Below are 14,282 nucleotides of genomic sequence, written 5' to 3'. Positions count from 1 at the left end.
GCACTGACTATGCTTGTTCCTTCCTGGCACCTCACCGTTTTGGACATGAAAGAGGGAAGACTGGGGTGGGAAGATGAAGGGAACTTTTTATCCTGGGGTGGGAGGGAAGGCACACGTGCATAGATCTTTTCTTCTTGCCCAGCTTTCCTGTTACATCTTTCAGTGGGTCCCTTCGGGGCATGGTTGGATTCAAGGGGCCCTTGGCTCCAGTCTGTGTCATTCAGTCCATCCCCCCAGGCTACTGCCCTGCACCTGTGGGCTTCCGGTAGGTGTTGCAAGTTATCTGCAGTCATTTCCAAGGTCGCTGTAAGGTAAAAATACCCAGTACTGCCTAGCAGCAGCAGGACGGAACAGTGCAAGGAGCTTCTTTCTGTTACCCTTTCTTGCTTTCAGATAGGATAGTCATAGAATCATAGAATTGCTGAGGTTGGAAGGGACCTTCAAGATCATCAAGTCCAACCTTTAACCTACCCTGACAAAAGCCACTTCTAAACCATGTCCCTAAGTACCATGTCTACCCTTTTTTTAAACACCTCCAGGGATGGTGAATCCACCACCTCCCTGGGCAGCCTATTCCAATGTTTAATAACCCTTTCAGTGAAAAAATGTTTCCTAATATCCAATCTAAACCTCCCCTGACGTAACTTGAACCCGTTTCCCCTCGTCCTATCACTTGTCACCAGGGAGAAGAGGTCAGCCCCCATCTCTCTACAACCTCCTTTCAGGTAGTTGTAGAGGGTGACAAGGTCTCCCCTCAGCCTCCTCTTCTCCAGGCTAAACAACCCCAGCTCCCTCAGTCGTTCTTCATAAGGTTTGTCCTCCAGGCCCCTCACCAGCTTTGTAGCCCTTCTCTGGACACGCTCCAACACCTCAATGTCCCTCTTGTAGTGAGGGGCCCGAAACTGAATGCAGTACTCGAGGTGGGGCCTCACCAGTGCCGAGTACAGGGGGACGATCACTTCCCTAGTCCAGCTCACCACACTATTCCTGATACAGGCTAGGATGCTGTTGGCCTTCTCGGCCACCTGGGCACACTGCTGGCTCATATTCAGCCGGCTGTCCACCAACACCCCCAGGTCCTTTTCTGCCGTGCTGCTTTCGAGCCACTCTGCCCCAATCCTGTAGCGCTGCATGGGGTTGTTGTGTCCCAAGTGCAGGACCCAGCATTTGGCCTTGTTGAACCTCATACCATTGGTCTCAGCCCATCGGTCCAGCCTGTCCAGATCCCTCTGCAGAGCCAGCCCACCCTCAAGCAGATCAACACGCCCGCCCAGTTTAGTGTCATCTGCGAACTGACTGAGGGTGCATTTGATCCCCTCATCCAGATCATTGATAAAGATATTAAAGAGAACCGGCCCCAGCACCGAGCCCTGGGGGACACCACTTGTGACCGGACACCAACTGGATTTAACTCCATTTACCACCACTCTCTGGGCACGGCCATCCAGCCAGTTTTTTACCCAGCGAAGAGTACACCTGTCCAGGCCACGAGCAGACAGTTTCTCCAGGAGAATGCTGTGGGAAACAGTGTCAAAAGCTTTGCAAAAATCCAAGTAGATAACATCCACAGCTTTTCCCTCATCCACTAAGTGGGTCACCTTATCATAGAAGGATATAGGATACATATAGGATATTCCTTCCTTTCACCTCTTCCAGCATTGCTGCTGCTCTGTTCTCATCCTGTCCTCCAGCTTCTTACAGCTCCTGTGCAAACTCTGACAAAATGTCCTCGTCTTTTCCCTCAACTTGAAAGAAATGGGTGTGTTTCTTGGACCAGACAGCAGCATGGTGTTTGGCTGTGCGTGTACCAGGAGTGACAGCTTGTGTATGTGCTACCAGAGGTGAGCAAGCAAGTGGGGAAAGTTGTTTCAGACACTTCCCAGAGACTTTAAAGTTTCTGGTCACTGAGACCAGGAATTGGACCTGCAACTCCTTGCTGTTGGAAGGAGACAGGTGTTCTGAGGTTCGCTGCAGAGAGGTGGTTTATATCAGCGCAGATAACGTGGGATCTTCCTCTGTGGAGTCCTGCACTTCGCTGTTGACATGGTGTTTGGTTTAACTTCAGTACAAAGGGAGTTTTGCTGGCAGGACTCAAAGGTGGATTGGTAGGCTTTGCATGTAGTGCTTCCGTTTGTCAGCCAGCTCTGACTGCTTGCTTGAGTTACAGAAAGTGGGTGGAGATGCTGTGTGTTTGTAAGAATAATAGCAATCCTTGTCCATTTGTTACACGACGTGACTAGCCAGCAGGAGAATCTTATGTGTGTATTCTTGTTGGAAGACTGGTTTTCAAAACCATTAAATTATTCCTGCTTCTTTCTTAACAGTTTTGTTCAGGCTTCTGTTTAGTGAAAGGTCAAAATGCCCCTTTCCCTCTTTGAAGGGGGCCATAACCACGCATATTGGGCAATATCTAAGATCTTATCTGAGTTGTATTTATGTAATTTCACTATGGTAGTCATTTTTTTCTGTCTTCACCTCCGAATGTGAAGCTACGTTATACTCGTAGCGGGAAAATATAGAAAGCATCAGTGCGTATGTGACTCAGAGAGGTGATGCAAATACAAAATGTGACTAGTTACACATGTGTGTTCCTGCAGTCAGCAAGCCCAGGATGTGGCTGTAGACAAAAACACAGCAGAGCTGCGACAGCACCGCAGCTGCGTATAGGGCAAGCTGGAGGAAAAGATCATTTCTTTTTGCCTGTTCTATGGGTTGCGTTGTCAAATATCATTTGGCTTCCTGTCAATATGGAACAAAATATCTGAAGGCCAAATGGCCTGTGGGCGAAGATAAATGTGCCCTCAAAGGGAGAGTGAGGCATGATGGGCTTTTCTTCACTCTGTGTTCTGCATGCTGCTCACCAAGAGTAGAAGCTTTCCTCTTCGCAGGAGGGGTTTTGTTTTCTTCCTTTTGTGCCTTGTTAAGATGATAAAAATATTATCAAAGGGATGTTATTCACTTATCCCTTATGTTTTATTAAAAACAAAGCCATTCTTCTTATACCTTGCAGTTTAAGTGTGGATTTCTCTGAAACAACGGAAATAAATTGCATTCAGGATTAGGACTGTTCTTGATTAGAAAATAATTAGGTGCAGGTTTGATTGCATTCCTCTTGTTAGTATTCCCATATTGCTCAGATACTCTCACTGTACCAGGAGGTAACCAAACTGGTGCCTAATTACAGTTGAACATCCAAAATTTCTGTGCGTGTATGCGGTCAGCCCGTGTTTGAAGAGGCATTACCCTCTTTTTAGTGATATTTGAATTTTTCCAGGTTGAGCAGGAGGGGTAGGATGGACATAGCTAAAATGCAAAGGCAATGGCAGCCCCAACAAGTGGGTGCTGTGTGTGCACAATTAATTAGTGCCTGCACGGTCTCCGGGAGCAGGGGGAAATGGGCCAGGCCACTGGGCAAGCAGCCAGGTGGCAACCCGACTTCAGAGCAGAGCTGAACTTTTGCTCGCTTCCAGCTGTTTTTATTCCATCCTTAACCCAGACTGCAAAAAAAAAAAAAAAAAAAAAAAAAAAAGGAAAAAAAAAATCAGAGGCAAATTAAAGTGTAATGATGAGTTCTTTCAAAGCCAAAGAAAACTATGCTTGAGCATTTGGGCTCCTGCATTTGGGCTGCTTTATTTTTAATTGGGAGCTTGTCTGAGATGCCCCAAGTTCAACCAGGGATCACTGCTGTGCAACACAAAGCAGCATAGTCTCTCTTTAGGACTTGAGATATATAATGAGAGAACTGAGCATGTTTATTTGGATACTATTTCAAAATATCATCTAATTATAAATAACTATCAATGAGAGCTCCCCGGCTCTCATGCTGTGCCCAGGAAATGTCTGAATGAATAGGCTGCTTTTCTGTCTGCCAGGGCAATCTAGAATCAAATTCTATGTCTTAAATCCACAAGGTTGGTAGGGTTCAAGTTTTCTTCATTGGCATCCTGAATCTGGGGAGCTTTAGACAGACTTCCCCGACCAGACTCCCAACCATCGCACGTGGTGGGAGATGCCTTCTGCAGCAGCTAAGGTGTGCAGCTGCCTTCAGTTTTATCAATTAAAGCAACTGTTCTGTAGCTGTGCTTGGAAATAAATAGGAAGCCGGTAAAAGCATGAAGTGCAATGCTGAATGCTGATCTCCCACCTCTAAGTATTAAGCTTCTCCAATTAGGCACCTGATGTTAAACAGGCACTTGGAAGTGTATCCTCCAGTGGACCTCACAATGTTTATAGATGCATCTGAGCAGGAGCTTTCTAGCACGAGGAGTGCTTGCCTCTAATGAAAGAAAACCTCATCTCTCTTAACGAAGTATTTAAAAGAGCTGATTTAGATGGCAGCAGGCTGCTGAGAAGTCTCATTACAGCTGTGCTTTTCTTTTGGTCAGGTAGTGCTGTCATTCTCCTTATTCATACCTATCAGACTGCTTATGAAAGCTACACTTTGGATTCCTCATTTCCAAACCCGGTGCCTTTATTGCAAAGGGCAAATAAATATTTTAAATATTCCCCCCACACACACACTTTGGCCATGAGAATTCAAAATGGAAAATAAACTAAACGTGAGACTGACATTAAAAATTCCTTTCTTTACCTATCTGTGGTAACACTAGCTAGGCTGGAACCTCTTGCATGCAATGAAAAGTTACGCAGCTTTCTCCTTCTCAGTATTTTTAACCTGCGATCACTTTTAGTGTAGTTAAACTTGGCATTCTTTACTCTTATTAATGCTTCAGATTTGTGATCTTATGTGACTTCAAAACCAGAAATCTTTCTTCCATAAGAATTTCAGTTAAATGAATGATTCTAAAATTATTTTTTTTTACTTTTTTTTTCTTGAAATATAAGATACTATGATAAATAATTGGCACCATTCAACATGTTTCAGGGTATGGGAGTAGTTTAAAGAATTGCTGAGACTTTCTAGGGTGGTTTGTGAGTAACCATGGTGATTGACTGTTCTGTTGGATCAATCGTACAGCTAAATCCACCGTGAGGATACAGCAAATCTGCAGTTACATCTGCATTAATAAGAAGAGTAATTATGATAGCAGCAGAAAGTTACTGTGTTTTGGAATGCAAATGTTAAGATGTTGTTGTACTGAGTGGTTTTTTTCCCCCTTTGTGGGGGTGGAGAGCAGTCTGTGTTGAAAGATGTGTTTTGCCTTGTTTGGCTTGAGTTCATAAAAAGTAAGGTTTCTCATTCTGGGATGTTTGTTCTGAAGGCTTGAAACAAACACAAACAAAGCTCAATGAAATCTGTGTTGTTACTCTTCTTTCTTTTTTTTTTTTTAACTAGTTTTCTTATGAATGTAAAGAAAGCAATATGCCAAGGTTCAAACTGTGAGATTGCTAAAGTCAGCAGAGCATTTACCATCAGTGGCAGTGGCACCAGAATTCCACTTAGTGTTTATTTAAAATATTTGTGCTCCTCTTCCCTGCAGTAGGTCAAACAGGTTTTTTTGAAGACTGGCTGAGATGCTGTCTCTGTGTATTTGCAGCTAGAGAAAAGCTTGTCTTGGAACAAACTGGATTTTTCAGTGGCTTAATCTGTCCCATAGCCTTGTAACAAGATTATGGTTTATGCTGATTTGTTGCAACAGTACTGGTATATCCAGTCATTCCAATAGCAAAATTCTAATCCTAAAGAAATAAATCTGTCTTCTTGCTGGCAGGCATAAAAAGAATAGGGGGATGGGAGTCTCTGCTCTCTTGTTAGGTATTGGTGGGTGATAGCTTGAGTTCAGCATCAGTTGGATTAAAGCAACTTGATTGTATCAGGCTTTTGCAGGGGGATTGGAAATGGCAGAAATAAAGCCTTATCTCCTTTCGCTTGGTTGTGAAATATGTAGTGGTCACCCAGAGCAAAGTTTGGTCACAGTGCTGTGAGGCTGCGGGATTACATCAATGCACAAAGTACCGCAAGTAGTGATGGTAGGGTTAGGGTCTGAGGGTGATGCCATCCCTGCCCCTTCCTCGCTAAGCAGGTAGGGTCAGTGAAGCAAACTGGATGTCCTGTTGTTCAGACAAGACTGAAAATTGCTGCAGTGTGGCCAACAACAGCTGTGTTTGATCCAAGGAGAAAGGGGTACAGTGGGGAGAGGCTTAATCCTGGTCAAATTATTTCTTGGGTAGCTGCATCTTGCTCAGCTCTTCCTGAAGCTGCGACAAGAATCAGTCCCTCTCCCTCTGCCATGCAAGACTGAGAAAAGTCTAATTGCTGGTAACGGATCTTGCTGCAGATGAGCAGTTTTGGGCAGCTGAGTGTCTCAGTCTGGGCTGGATGGGGTTGGGTCATTCTTCTGGGCATGTCCTGCATGGTCTCTGCAGCAAAGTACCAAAGAAGCCATCTGAAATTCTTGATAAGTTTGTGAGGCACAGCCTGAGCTGGCTTCGATGCCTGGGCTCTCCTGTGGCTCAAATAAAAATATACTTTTTTAAGAAAAAAAAAAAAGGCACTTTTTTTTTAAACTCTTTTGTAATGTAAAAAGCAACTCTGAAGACCAACTGGTTGAATCTTAATTTGAGAGGCAGCATACGAGATTTTCAACCACTTTTGCCTGATATTCCCTCCTTTAGATGCAATTCCTTCGCCTTTCCTTGCTTTTGGCAAAGGAAGGAAGCATGTAAGTCATCTGGAAAACAAAATGAGTATGAATCCTTATGCTGTCAGGGGAAGCCTTTCATCCACTGAAAGATGCGGAGTCTATGCAGTTGATGGAAGGTCAAGTCAATATTACTTTGGATTTCTTTGGAGAGAGGGGTGTTCGATTGCAGTTTGAATCATGAAAGAAATACTGGCTGATCCGAATAATAGGAACCAGCACAAACAAATGTGCTGCAGGAATGGAACAATTAAATGGAAGTACGTATTTAAAACTACTCGGGAAATTGTTTGAGAAGGAAGAAGGGAAACTGAAAAGTGAGGCTGTCAACAGTCCTAGATATAACTGCAATTTCCATTCCAGATCTTTGTGTTGCAAGCTCAAAAGGTTGTGTAGCTGGGGACAGAGCCCTCTGCTTTCATCTTTTCCACTATGTTCAGACACATAGACAGTCAGATGAGACCACTGTCAGGCTTTCCTAATGAATCTGCCCACTTTAAATTAAAAATTTAGTACGCTACATCTTACAGCCCTGAGATGTTTAAATTTTAACATGGGTTGGGTTTGTTTTGGTTGGGTTTTTTTTCCATCTCACTCCCAGAAACTACAATATTTGCTCCTAGAAATTGCAATATTTACCCTTTTAACTCACTGGCAGTCTGTATTTAGACTTTGCATGATACAGCCCCATGCAAATTGTTTTGCTTTTCTTTAAACAAATAAGTTTGTCTGATCAGCTAGATAATTTCTTTTAATCTACCTTTTTTGTGTCTGGAATGTGTATGGAATGACAAAGTGATAACATGGAGAGGCTTTCAAAGCAGGTTTTTCTTTGGTAGTAGTAGTATTTTCTACAACTACATGCTCTTTTTACATATCTCCCGTTAGGCATTTTATGCAAGAGTAACTCTTCCAAACATCTGTTCAGTCATACTGATGAAAAAAAGATAAAATTTTCAGTCCTTGTAGATCCAATGTTCCTTATTGTTGCTACAAGTAGGGTTCTTCATGTAGCAAAATGTTTCTGGGGTTTTCTTTCCTTCCTTTTTTAAGAAACATTACAAGGATGTGATTTTTTTTTCCATACAAATTCCTGTTGATACTTCAAACTGGAAAATTCAGATGTTGTTTTCCTCCTAATGAATTTTTTCCTCTGACCTACATCGTAGACTAGTGCAAATTTTATTTTTGCGCAAGAAATCGGATTGGCAGGCAGAACGGCTCATTGAGATTTGACTCGGTAACCAAGTGCCAAAGCTTAAGCAAGCACACCACCCTAATATTTATTAGTCCTTGACATTCATTGAGGTATGTCTCCATAGATAAATACCCAACAGATACTCTGGAGTATGATGCAGCATGCAGAAAACAAAAGGTTTGACTTCCTCCTTCCACCCTCCTTCAGAGTTCAGATAGAAGTTATTTGTCGTGAGGAGAGGTTGCATAACCTGCTAAATAACAATAAAAGAAACTTAATTGTCCTAATTTGAATGTTTGGACTTTAACGAGAACTTTGTGTTTCATCCCCCAAAACATAAATTCCAAGCTCAGCAGTATAAAACAAGAAAGGTATTAGGGAAGTGATCTGTAGGAGAAGAGGCACCTGTTCTGCCTGCGAGATGTTGCTGTGGTAATAAGGCTGAGCGTTGGAGGTGAAGGATCGCATGTTGTCATGTATGACAGCACTGCAGGTATTTCATTAACAAACAGAATATAGTAGATTCATCTTCTGCTGAGTTGTCACATACCCATGTCTTTTGTTTCTCCTCCGTTGCGTGTATTAAAACCAGAGAGTGTTATTTAGGAGCTCAGTCTGGTCCCCTAAGTGAAAGAATTCACACTGCTCTCTGAATTCAGACTCCAATAAAAGTAGATGCTAAGCCTCAGAGACAGTGGGAAATTGACTACTTGGAGTTCTCTTCCAGTAGCCTAATCACCATGCGGACTGTTTGGCTCTTTTGTGTATGTTTTTCAAAGAACTCATACTCTTACTAACATAAGAGCAACATACTCAGTGCAGTGCTTCATGAGTGTTAGTGATGCTTCCGTGTGTCCCTGCATCAAATGAGACCAAATTGAAATTAACAGGGAAGAATCTTTGTGATGCAGCCTGATGTATGCCTTGATCTTTTTTTGCTTACTTGTTTTGTATGGAACAAGGAGGTGCTGTCTGCTGTTTCTTGTGGGCGGTTACGCCTTGGTTTTTGTTGTCTTGTATTTCAAGAGATCAGAAGCCCAAACAACCAACTGGCTGAACCAAAACCAAAGTATCAGGAGCTGTTTGAAGACTGTGTAAAGGATGAGCCCACCAGTGAAAGGAAACACAGATTCCCAGATGAGAATAGCTCCAAGTTATGATTGATTTTAAAATTTACAGGTTTTTTTTTTCTAAAGGCAAAAGGGTGCTGTGGTGCCCAGCCTGGTTTTAACACCTGGCGAGACCCCAAAGCCTACCTTGGGAAGGCTGCAGGTGCCTGTGATGCTCTCGCAGACCCTCATTGCCAAGGAGGCTGAAGTTAGCGTGGGCAGTGCCCGCAGTTCGTAGGCGCTCGCTGTGCACAGCTGGGTGTTTCTGACCTGTGTGTGGTCTCTTCAGGTGGGCCATCTCGCCAGTGCGAGGCCCTGGGCTCCCTGCTTTTAGATGGGGGGGACCCCTGAGCTTTTTGTGCCGAGAGGAGGCCTTGGCTTCGGCTTTTACCTGCTGTGAATCTTCCAATACGATGAAAAGAAATCAAATTCGTCTTAAGCTGTTACCTGTGTGGGAGCTATGTGACTAGCAAATGTTTGCAGAAACACAAGTTGGCCTTTCCAAAAACAAGGCAGCTTTTATTAGTTGACTAGTGTACGGTGTTGTAGAGTCCTTCTTTTGGAGTGGAACAGCAGTGCTGGCATTTGTATTTGTGCTAGCAGTGTGACCTCCCTCTGACCCGAAACATCTCTTTGCTCAGAGCCATGAAGTCCATAATACTGTCTTCTTTTTTTTTTGTCTTTTTTTTTTTTTTAACAATAAATTATAACTTCATTTCATACTGGCTGGGGCTGTACTTTGTTTTTCATGATGCGGTAGGATAATGTTAAGGTGTATCTTAATGCATGGCTTGTTTGGCCCTCGGCCAGGGAAAGTCCAGTGGAGCTGCACGTCCGGTGAAGCAGACACCGTGTAAGTAAGGCTCCTCAGTGCGATGATAGCGCCATAAATAAGAGAGAACCTCACTTCTTTCTTCTTCCTGGCTTCTAATCATTCTGCTTTCTCTTAGCTTCCAGTTGTTGCAAAATAAACTTTGGTTGCTAGTCTTCCCTTGTAATACTAGCCACATGCTGACAGTATGTTGCTGTTCCACAAATTAACCCTTTATTCCCAGCAAGTGTTAGTGCAAGCTCAAGTGGGGATAAAGTTGAAGATATTAATTTGTGTGTTTTGTAGTACCTGGCTGAGCACCCACTGAAATGATTTTTTTTTTTAATGTTGCTGAGGTTTTCCTATGTAATGATATGTTATGTGATTGTGGAACATCAGGTGGAATAATTAAACTCACCGCCTACTTAACTGACCAAGGCAGGCTGGGTGATGCACTTGCTTGTACAGCAGCTGTTACCTGCATGCAGATGGTGTTCAGGCTTAATGAAACCACATGGCCCAAAGCCTTGATGAGTTTTCCCTGGAGTTTTGCAGGCATCTTCTTCACCAGCTATTTCACAAAATCCATCTTAAGTTTCTGGTGAGCTCCTAGCTCTTTTCTGTAAGTCTTTTTGTTCCAGGAAGAGCAAATTCTGCATGCTTGAACTGATGTGCAAGGGGCAGTGTTAAGCTCACTTTACAGTCTTCAGTGATGAATGAGATGGGAGGAATGTCTCCGTAACCATCTTCCTGGCAGGAGGAGATGGTATCTAGTTCATCTGGCGTGTGTAAATGGTATCTGTTACGTTGCTGGAACCTTGCATGCGACTTCTTCTCTTTCTCTGAATTGCTTGTTACCTACTATTTTAATGTCTCCAGATGCAAAGCTTATGCTTTAAGGCAGTGATGCAAACTCTTAGCCAAGATGACAAAGTGTGTGGCATTATAAAGTGTTTATATTCCTGTAGATCGCTGCTTATTTTTAGCAGTGTAGTTTCTGTGAGTGAATGAGTCACGTTGGCCTGCACATTTTGCAGTGACTTGAATGTTAGTTTCTCTATACTAGGAGGAGAACCTTAAAAGTTGGTGGTTTTGTTTTGGTTTTTTTTTTCCATTTGTTTCATGATTTTTCTTTAGTGGCTGGTGTTGAAAAGTCATTGCTGTCTTTGGCTAACCAAAATACGTAGAACCTGCGTGAATTTTCTTTTACGGACTGTAATGGGCCAAGCTGTAATCGCTGATCTGGAAGGAAGCAAAGAGGAGGTGGGAGCGCTCAGACCCTTCAAAACTGGAGTGGTCTTCAGTTCTACTCCTGAGGCTTTACCCCGGACATTTGCAAATTGTGAAATGCTAAACTAAATAAAAGTGCGCGCCTTTAGAAAGTAAGTGGTGGTAACAACCTGCAGGGAGGTCAGTGCTTGCTTCAAAAGAAATGGGCTTCCTTTCTGTGCCGCGGCATTGCCGTATATAAACTTGGTCCCTGCGTGTAGCCAACCTCCGTTTTCTCACCTGGTTTTTAAAAACTGCAAGTGAGAACAGAAATTCGTCTCCGAACTTGTAGATCAAGGTATCCTGCTCCCAGTCTTGCTACAGTTGTTAACTGTTAATTGGAGATTGGAGTGTTTACAATGACAGAGCCAAGATTTGCCAAATGTGGATGATCCAGTTTTGGAACTGGAAAGAATTATTAAAGAAGTATTGGCATTTAATGTAGGTGGTATTTAATAAGCATGGGAATCTTGATTAAGCAATTACCTGTTTTTTTTTTACTATATCAACATGTGAACAATTTTCCTTTCAGGGTCAGAGCTCCCTCTGCAATTGGCTTTCAATAGGGGTGGGCTCTGCAATATTTGTAGTTTTTAGGAATTGTATGGAAATGGAATGTGTAATTAAAAATGGTAATACATCTTATTTGCGATGAACACATGAATAGCTGTTGCAGGGCTGCTTCGGTGATTCACGATGAAGCAGCCCAAGTACTGGTTGTGGTCAGAGCGCTTATAGGAGGACAGCTTGTGTATGAACATAACAGCTAACTTTTCGATTTGGAGGTGTGAGGCTTTTATTGTGAGGCAAGGATGGGCGTTAACTCTTTATTTAGGGTTTAGGCACTGTAAGCGAATCATGGGTTTCTTAGTCTTGGGCTTTATTATGAATAAACTTGACTCATATTTTGGAAAGAGGTTGGTAACTTGGGGAGGGGTAGGGAATTGCATGTGATAATCCATTGCTTCTATGTTTTTTGTTTGGGGGGAAAAAAACAACTCAAGTATTTGCCTGTAGATTCTTTGTAGTGGTTTAATTATGTTGCAGGCAGGTGGGGCGGGGAGGAGAGGGCGAGAAGATAGAGCTAATCCATATTTGATCATAAGAGACAGAACTGTTACTAAAGATGAGTGGCCTGTGTTCTCTGTTTTCTCATGGAGTCTGATTTTTGTGTAAGCAGCAGTGTGGGAGTATGTTGAATAGGTGAGAACCGAGTTGCGTAGCTGGTGGATGTGAGGACTGCCGAGTTCTCTCCCACATAGTTAAAATGTGATTAATGAAAGGCTTGCATAACTTCTGTTACTGAGGGGGGGCGGTAAAAATGAGATTGGGTATGTGTGGCTGTTTTGCAAGGTACAGTTGGCTGAGAAAAGCATAAAGGGCTAAGTCTGGTCGGTGCTTGGGACAGGAGTTGAGCCGTGTAGCTAGGGTCAGAGGTGTCTCCTGCCTGAAAGGTCCTCCATCCCGGGAGTCAGTGAGCGAGTGTTATGGGAGGAGACAGACTAGAAAAGAATGGAAGAAGGAAGAGAGTACATATGGCCATGTCTTGTTGTCCTCAGTCACGTTTGACCCTTTCTTGTATTTTTCCCCCCATGGCATGGAGGCCATCGTCAGCCAGGTGGTTTTGCAAGTCAATTAATCCCTTTGGTGACAAGGAGACTCTTCCTACAGAGCAGCCTCAGGAATTTGGTTTTACCATGGTTGGGAAAGGTCAGGATTTGGTGTGGATAGACCTGCCTGTTGTGAGGGAGCCGGGGAACTGTGACCTCCTCTTTGGATCCGCTCTACCTCCTCTCCTGGGCTCAAACTCCTGTGGCAAAGCACGACATTTGTTTCCAATGTGATTGGTTGGAGCAAATAATTAATGTAACAAGAATGGTTTCCAGGGTTCTGTTTAAAAAATACAGCTACTTCCAGCTGCAGACCTAATTACATAATCACTTTTGGGCCTGCCTTAGTAATCTCTTTTCACACTCACCTGTCCCACCCAGTTTTAGTGGAGTAACCATTTAAACAGATCGTGGCATGTGAGCCATGACTGGAAGCACCTTTTCATCATGGGTGTCGTTATTTTCCTGAGAATATCTTTGTGAGAGTCTTCAAGGATGACCCATATTGTAATTATTTCCTTGCAATCCTGGATGTAGAATCCAGCCTTCCTTTAGGTAACATTCTGAAATTATAGTTACAAGCCATAAGGCAGAGAAAAAGCCTACCAGAGATGCCTTGTATTTTCTTCAACATTTGTTTACTACTGTCAGTGAAACTAGTAGAATACTAGTTCTTCCCTTAGGTGTCATTGGTTTTATTTTGTTGTGGGATGGAATAATTACTTGTTGCCATGGATTACAGAAAGCATGAGTGTAACTCTCTGAACTGAAACATGAGTTTCAAATAACACCATATATTATTATTATGGTGTTTTTTCCCAAAATTGTAACGCTCTGTTGACACAAGCTGAAGATATTTTTTTATACGTATTAGGAGTCGCTCTCTGAGTAGAAAGCAGGAGATGCTCAAGGTCAGATGACTTGGTAACATTTAGTGGGTGCATGACCCCTCTATCAAATTCATCTGAATTTCCTTCAAGATATGGAAGGGACTGAAGAGTTCTCCGGTGCTGCATGGCAGTTTTGCCTCTCTTCCCTAGGCTTTCTGAAGTCCCTTCTCCCAGCACACTGTGGGTGGCGGGGGTGGTGCTTTCCAGGGGACAGGAGCTGGTGTCAAGCAGTCTGTCTGCCTGGCTGGGCTGCCAAGGACTATGCTCCAAGGAGCGCTTGGAATCACTTCTTGAAACATCCTGCTTACCTGGAAGCTACTTTCTGTGCTGTGAAAAAGAAGGAAACCTGGAGATGATACCTGCATAGGAGCAAGAATAACCAGTACTAAGGAGCTCTGTATACGTTTTGGTGTTGGGTTGTTTTTGGTTTTTTTTCTCCGTGTACATCCCCATAAGAGCAGTTTATCCACAATTATAAGCTAAAGCCCCGAATGAGCAAAACAGGAACTTTTTTTTTTAAGGTTTAACAGGCTGTGGGACAGCAGACCCAGGGAAGTCTACCTCTTGGACTCTGCAGGCAGGTTGGGAGGGGTGTCTCCCTTCTTTAGCCAAACCCAAGCTTCTGGAGGAAACGAGCAGAATCCTGTGGCCGGAGAGTGTCAGAGCAGGTGGCCGTAACGGTCTCTTCTGATTTTAAATCTAAGAATTCTCACACACACCAGTTGCCGCGTTTTGAATCGTGTAGGAGGGCGCTTTCTGATAGAATGGGAGCATGAAATCAGGCAGGAATGGG

General features: G+C 43.3%; 2 protein-coding genes across 2 annotated transcripts in view; both read left to right on the top strand.

Annotated features, from left to right (window-relative positions):
- Positions 1-14,282, top strand: part of GAREM1 (GRB2 associated regulator of MAPK1 subtype 1) — a 107,839-nt gene that overhangs the window by 9,773 nt on the left and 83,784 nt on the right. The window lies entirely within an intron of this gene.
- The window catches only part of LOC134511956 (ras-related protein Rab-10-like), a 62,073-nt gene that overhangs the window by 46,162 nt on the left and 1,629 nt on the right, over positions 1-14,282 (top strand). The gene's annotated exons all lie outside the window — the stretch shown is intronic.

The sequence above is a fragment of the Chroicocephalus ridibundus genome, chromosome 2, assembly GCF_963924245.1.
Source record: "Chroicocephalus ridibundus chromosome 2, bChrRid1.1, whole genome shotgun sequence".
Classification (NCBI taxonomy): Eukaryota; Metazoa; Chordata; class Aves; order Charadriiformes; family Laridae; genus Chroicocephalus; species Chroicocephalus ridibundus.
The sequence above is the reverse complement of the archived record's forward strand: the minus strand, read 5'-3'. Positions and strand labels throughout refer to the sequence as shown.